Source organism: Bufo gargarizans, chromosome 3, assembly GCF_014858855.1.
Source record: "Bufo gargarizans isolate SCDJY-AF-19 chromosome 3, ASM1485885v1, whole genome shotgun sequence".
NCBI classification, from domain to species: Eukaryota; Metazoa; Chordata; class Amphibia; order Anura; family Bufonidae; genus Bufo; species Bufo gargarizans.
Genome location: NC_058082.1, coordinates 484,637,532 through 484,644,677, shown reverse-complemented (window position 1 = coordinate 484,644,677; position 7,146 = coordinate 484,637,532). Strand labels below are relative to the sequence as shown.

Here is a 7,146-nt window from a genome sequence, read left to right as displayed (position 1 = left end):
GAGGAGTCACAGGGCCAAAACTGACCAAATAACTCAAGTATGAACTCAGCCTTACAGGTCGATGTTAGCGCCAAGAAGAAGCGCACTCCTTTTACACCCTTGTCCGCTGATTCCACATAGATGTCTACAGAACCTGTTCTATTAAATATACAAGTTGAGCCCCCGACAGAGTGGAGAGGGTGTCAGCAGTAAGTTTGTGTTGACGTCACTGATTATTTTGCCCTTCCTCTGATCCATCAGAACAATAACCCACAAACGGATCCTGCCTGTTGAGCATACTCTTCACTCGGTCAGCATTTGGTCAGTAATCCATCAGTATTGCTAATGCCAAAAAAAACAGGAGTGAATCGAAAACAGAGATTACACATGAATAGAATATGTGCATGTCTTCTGTGTTTTGTATCCACTTATTTAAAATAAGCCTTGGTATGTACAGAATGGTAAGAAGCGGTATAATATGTAGTAAGCACTGCAGGGATCATATCTAAGACATGTAAGACGTCCGGGGGTCCCGAACATTGTGGACAAGGTCTGAGAGATGAGAGTCGTCCATGTGTTCAATACTGGATGTTATTGATGGCCAGCTCTGTGATGAATCCCAGCATTTGGATTAGGTAGTCCTCAGGCTCGGACTAGCCCACAGGGATACAGGGTAATCCCCCGGTGGGCCCCTGAGCAAGGTGGGCCCCTAGTCTCCCACCCCCTGCACAAGTGGCACATAACACATTAGACTCACTGCACTACATACATATATTCAATGTACAGAACCTCAACCAGCCTATGTTCATATAAAAAATATTTTTTAGCATTTAAAAAACATATTAGATAATTTATTATATTTGAATGTATCCATATGGTGGGCCCCCATAATAAATTTTACTGGTGGGTCCTAGGTACCCCAGTCCAACACTGGTAGTCCTTACTGAGGAACTTCACTTTTCCTTTACAATGCGCTAATGCCACAGATGCCGTCACCTTGACTAGCTAGGTTGCTGATAAGTGGATTCTAAAGTGTCTAAAGAAATGAGAGTAAAGACATTGGAATAAATTGTCCACTTCCTCTAAAGTGACCTCGTCCTTTCATTTATGAATATCACGCCATAAAATCTTGAAGTCCTTTGTGTGGATGGCATAAGAAATGTCCATGCGAGGTTCGACAGCCACAGAGAAAACACACACTGTGGCTGACACTGATCCAGACACGTCATACCCGGTCCACATCTCTGCTAGCCACGTAAGGTCCTGAGAACTGATCACCAGCTTACCGAAAGAACAGTTAAAGTTTCTCTGGAACCACGTCCCTACGATAGTCGTAAGCAGGGCCGCCATCAGGGGGGTACAGCCAATACCCCAGTAAGGGGCCCAGACCCTGGGGGGGGCCCGGGCAGTTCCAATAAAATAAAAATAAAAATAATTTATTTTTATTTTTTTTATTTTTTTTCTTCCCCTCCCATTTGTTAGTGACTTGAGTTGAACTTTATTGCATCGCTAGAGGGGGGCAATTGATTATTCCTTGCTAGTGATGTCCGATTCATGAACGAATCGTTCATTTGAATCGATTCAGTTCACTGAACCGGAGGAGTCTGACTGAGCTGATCCGAGTGAAACAGCTCAGTCTGACCTAGCACACAATAGCAGAGCCGCTGGCAGCAGGGAGGGGAGGGGCTCGGGAGGAGTGTAATCTGATCCTAGAGTGGAAGCTGCTTCTGCCAGCCCCTCCCCTCCCCGCCCACCAACCAATCACAGCTGAGGAAAGGCAAGCACTAGCAGCTCTGAGTCTGAGTCGCACACTGTACAGGGAGTCTGAGAATCAAATGAGTCACAGGTTAAAATATTTTAAAGATCCGACTGCAAGCAGCGTTTTGGTGTCCGCCTCCAGAGCGGAATGGAGGCGGAACGGAGCCAAACGGATGCATTCTGAACGGATCCTTATCCATTCTGAATGCATTGGGGCAAAACTGATCTGTTTGGGGCCGCTTGTGAGATCCCTGAAACAGATCTCACAGGCGGACCCAGAAACGGCAGTGTGACAGTCGCCTGTGCCGCATACTGCGCTGAGCTATTTCAAAGGCTCCAAATTATTTATTTTCATATTGATCCTTATGTTGTCCATTTGGCTCGGCAGTTCTATGTTGTGTGGTCTTTGCTCAGGGGTAAAATGCAAAGCTGTTTTCTGGATTATCCCACAGGGCCAGGATCCTCCATCACTTATTGTTATTAACCCCTCCCTTGCCAGCCCACCCAGCCCTATTTAGCTTTGTGTCCTGCTTTGAAAAAAATGTTTAGGCCATGAAGGGGTTAATTAAGTGTTGAAGGGGGTGGGGGGTGTTATTGTGCATATTGTGTTTGGGATCCATTTAACAAGTTTGACCAGTTGGGTTTGAGAGTGGTTGAGTGTCATCCACAGATCCCCCATAAAAGTGTAATCCACAGATCCCCCATAACAGTGTGTCATCCACAGATCCCCCATAACAGTGTGTCATCCACAGATCCCCCATAACAGTGTGTCATCCACAGATCCCCCATAACAGTGTGTCACCCACAGATCCCCCCAAAACAGTGTGTCATCTGCAGATCCCCCATAACAATGTGTCATCCACAGATCCCCCATAACAGTGTGTCATCCACAGATCCCCCATAACAGTGCATCATCCACAGAGCCCCCATAACAGTGCGTCATCCACAGATCCCCCATAACAGTGTGTCATCCACAGATCTCCCATAACAGTGTGTCATCCACAGATCCCCCATAACAGTGTGTCATCCACAGATCCCCCATAACAGTGCCACCCAGAGATCCCCCATAACAGTGTTCGTCATCCACAGATCCCCCATAACAGTGTGTCATCCACAGATCCCCCATAACAGTGTCATCCACAGATCCCCCATAACAGTGTCATCCACAGATCCCAATAACAGTGTTCGTCATCCACAGATTCCTCATAACAGTGTGTCATCCACAGATCTCCCATAACAGTGTGTCATCCACAGATCCCCCATAACAGTGTGTCATCCACAGATCCCCCATAACAGTGTGTCATCCACAGATCCCCCATAACAGTGCGTCATCCACAGATCCCCCCCATAACAGTGTGTCATCTGCAGATCCCCCATAACAATGTGTCATCCACAGATCCCCCATAACAGTGTGTCATCCACAGATCCCCCATAACAGTGCGTCATCCACAGAGCCCCCATAACAGTACGTCATCCACAGAGCCCCCATAACAGTGCGTCATCCACAGATCCCCCATAACAGTGTGTCATCCACAGATCCCCCATAACAGTGTGTCATCCACAGATCCCCCATAACAGTGCCACCCAGAGAGCCCCCATAACAGTGTTCGTCATCACAGATCCATCCACAATCCCAACAGTGTGTCATCCACAGATTCCCCCATAACAGTGTCATCCACAGATCCCATAACAGTGTTCGTCATCCACAGATTCCTCATAACAGTGTGTCATCCACAGATCCCCCATAACAGTGTTCATCCACAGATCCCCATAACAGTGTGTCATCCCACAGATCCCCCATAACAGTGTGTCATCCACAGATCCCCCCATAACAGTGTGTCATCCACAGATCCCCCCATAACAGTGTGTCATCCACAGATCCCCATAACAGTGTGTCATCCACAGATCCCCCATAACAGTGTGTCATCCACAGATCCTCCATAACAGTGTGTCATCCGCAGATCCCCCATAACAGTGTGTCCTCCACAGATCCCCCATAACAGTGTGTCATCCGCAGATCCCCCATAACAGTGTGTCATCCGCAGATCCCCCATAACAGTGTGTCCTCCACAGATCCTCCATAACAGTGTGTCATCCGCAGATCCCCCATAACAGTGTGTCCTCCGCAGATCCCCCATAACAGTGTGTCCTCCGCAGATCCCCCATAACAGTGTGTCATCCGCAGATCCCCCATAACAGTGTGTCATCCACAGATCCCCCATAACAGTGTGTCCTCCACAGATCCCCCATAACAGTGTGTCATCCACAGATCCCCCATAACAGTGTCATCCACAGATCCCCCATAACAGTGTCATCCACAGATCCCCATAACAGTGTTCGTCATCCACAGATTCCTCATAACAGTGTGTCATCCACAGATCCCCCCATAACAGTGTGTCATCCACAGATCCCCCATAACAGTGTGTCCTCCGCAGATCCCCCATAACAATGTGTCCTCCGCAGATCCCCCATAACAGTGTGTCATCCACACATCCCCCACAACAGTGTGTCATCCACACATCCCCCATAACAGTGTGTCATCCACACATCCCCCATAACAGTGTGTCATCCACAGATCCCCATAACAGTGTTCGTCATCCACAGATCCCCATAACAGTGTTCGTCATCCACAGATCCCCATAACAGTGTTCGTCATCCACAGATCCCCATAACAGTGTGTCATCCACAGATTCCTCATAACAGTGTGTCATCCACAGATTCCCCCATAACAGTGTGTCATCCACAGATCCCCCCATAACACAGTAACAGTAAACCTTGTGCTTTAAAGGTGTTTTTTCTTAAATGTGCCAGGGGAAGATTGCTAGGGCAGATTAGAACAGTTAGTGTAGTTAGTGTTAGTGTAGGGTCTACCTTGTCATGGTAGCAGGCTTCATATTATTTGGTCAAAAATTAATTCCTTACTGAAATCACTGATTATCACTTTTTACTGTCTTTGTAGTTGTAAAAAATAATGAAATTGGGGGTAGGTCCTTGGGGGTGGAGGGGAGGTGGAGTCAGGACGGATTCTAAAGGGGCGGGGTAGGAGGGGGGCCCAGGCCTTGAGCTGTGTAAGGGGCCCCAAAATTTCTGATGGCAGCCCTGGTCGTAAGCGCCTCGTAGCCGTTATACAGGAAGAGCAGGAGGCAAGTAAATGTCTCTACTAACACCTCTAATAGATTGTCCTCTTTGTTCGTCCTGCAGAACCACCCTGTCCACACAATCCAATCCTCTGTGCTTGCCTTGGTGAGTGGAGGCTTGGATGAAATATGTATGAGCACAGCCAGTAGATCTCTGTCCTTTCCTTTTTTGAGTCCAGGTAAACAGGAAAATTTGGCTTTTAGGTTCAGCTCTGAGCCCACTTCATTGGCAAGACCCTTCTGCTTCTCGGCAGCTATGTGGGCAGGCAGACAAGTGCTCAGAATACTCTGTCAGTTTGGTGTATGAGAAATTATACATAGGTGTCACACTGTACAGAGTCCATTGTTTTCGAAGGAGCAGAGCAGCCTGTGCCGGATCAAGAGTTTCCTCCAAGCGGGTGCACTGCGGGATTTTTCTTTTAGACAAGCTTCGCAATGCAGACCTTCGACGTGCAGAGGTCAAGATTCCGGGAGGATACCTCGAGCTGTGAAAATGACTGCTCCTTTGTGCCGATGACCTACTTCTGGCAGTTAACACCCCATCGGTTGGTGTTTGCATATCCTTGCAATAAATGATGTTCCCGTTCACCGACTGTAAACATAGATCTTGACAGACAAATGTATCAAACTCCGCCGCTATCTTTCTAGGCATCACGTCTCTAGTCCCCAGACCAGACAGATTTACAGATTCCAGGGCATGAAACAGTGGAATGACGCTCATCCTGTAGTCCTGGTGACTGACAAATAACGTGGCCTCCTCCAAGGGCCTGAGTAAACGGCAGGTGTCACGCATGAGCTGCCATTGTCTGACATCGAAGTTACACAGGGAAGTAGTCCTGTCCGCTTGGATCATCAAGAAACCATTGATAGCCTTTCTCTGTTCATATCGTCGGTCCAACATATGGAGGGTGGAATTCCAACAGGTGGAAAAATCGCATATCAGAGTATGTTGGGGGATGCCTTTCTGCTGCTGCAGCTCAAGGAGGGTGTGCTTTGCGGTGTACGAGTGGCTGAAGTGCATGCAAAGTTTCCTGGCCATTTTTAGGATGTTTTGCAGATGGGTGGAAGACTTCAGGAACCGTTTGACAACCAGATTGAACCAGATTGAACACATGTGCCATGCAGGGCACATTGCCCAGCCCTCCTTGACGCAGCGCTGACGCCATGTCCTTCCCGCTGTCGGTCACCATGGTTTTGATTTTGAGTTGTTGCGGAGAAAGCCAGAATTCCATTTCTTGCTGAAGGACACTGAGCAGATCCTCCCCTGTGTGACACTGGTCGCCCAGGCAAACCAGAGGTGTGGAGCAGCACCTGTCCAGGATGTAGCTGCCATTTTAGCCCCTTGGCTATGGCCAGGCTGAGGGACCATGGAAACCAGCCTTACAGCTACCTAGCACAGACCAGAGTTCCTTATGGATATAGAGAGAGTCTAGTGGAGATAGAAGCAGCATTTGCTCATGGGCTCCACAAGCACCAGTGACCGGGAGAAGCCTAAAATTTTGGGGCCCCTTACACAGCTCAAGGCCTGGGCCCCCCCTCCTACCCCGCGCCTTTAGAATCCGTCCTGACTCCGCCTCCCCTCCATCCCCAAGGACCTACCCCCAATTTAATTATTTTTTTACAACTACAAAGACAGTAAAAATTGATAATCAGTGATTTCAGTAAGGAATTATTTTTTGACCAAATAATATGAAGCCTGCTACCACGACAAGGTAGACTCTTTTAAGCAGGACCCTACACTAACACTAACTACACTACCTGTTCTAATCTGCCCTAGCAATCTTTCCCTGGCACATTTAAGAAAAAACACCTTAAAAGCACAAGGTTTACTGTTACAGTGTTATGGGGGGATCTGTGGATGACGTACTGTTATGGGGGGGATCTGTGGAGGACTTACTGTTATGGGGGTAATCTGTGGAGGACTTACTGTTATGGGGGTAATCTGTGGATGACTTACTGTTATAGGGGGAATCTGTGGAGGACTTACTGTTATGGGGGAATCTGTGGAGGACTTACTGTTATGGGGGGAATCTGTGGAGGACTTACTGTTATGGGGGGAATCTGTGGAGGACTTACTGTTATGGGGGGAATCTGTGGATGACTTACTGTTATGGGGGGAATCTGTGGATGACTTACTGTTATGGGGGGAATCTGTGGATGACCTACTGTTATGGGGGGAATCTGTGGATGACACACTGTTATGGGGGATCTGTGGATGAGACACTGTTAGTGGGGATCTGTGGATAACACTTTCATGGGGGACCTGTGGATG

General features: G+C 48.0%; 1 pseudogene; it reads right to left on the bottom strand.

Moving 5' to 3' along the window:
- Positions 1-557: 557 nt before the first annotated feature.
- LOC122930559 lies at positions 558-5,433 on the bottom strand (annotated as a pseudogene).
- Between the last annotated feature and the right edge of the window lie 1,713 nt (positions 5,434-7,146).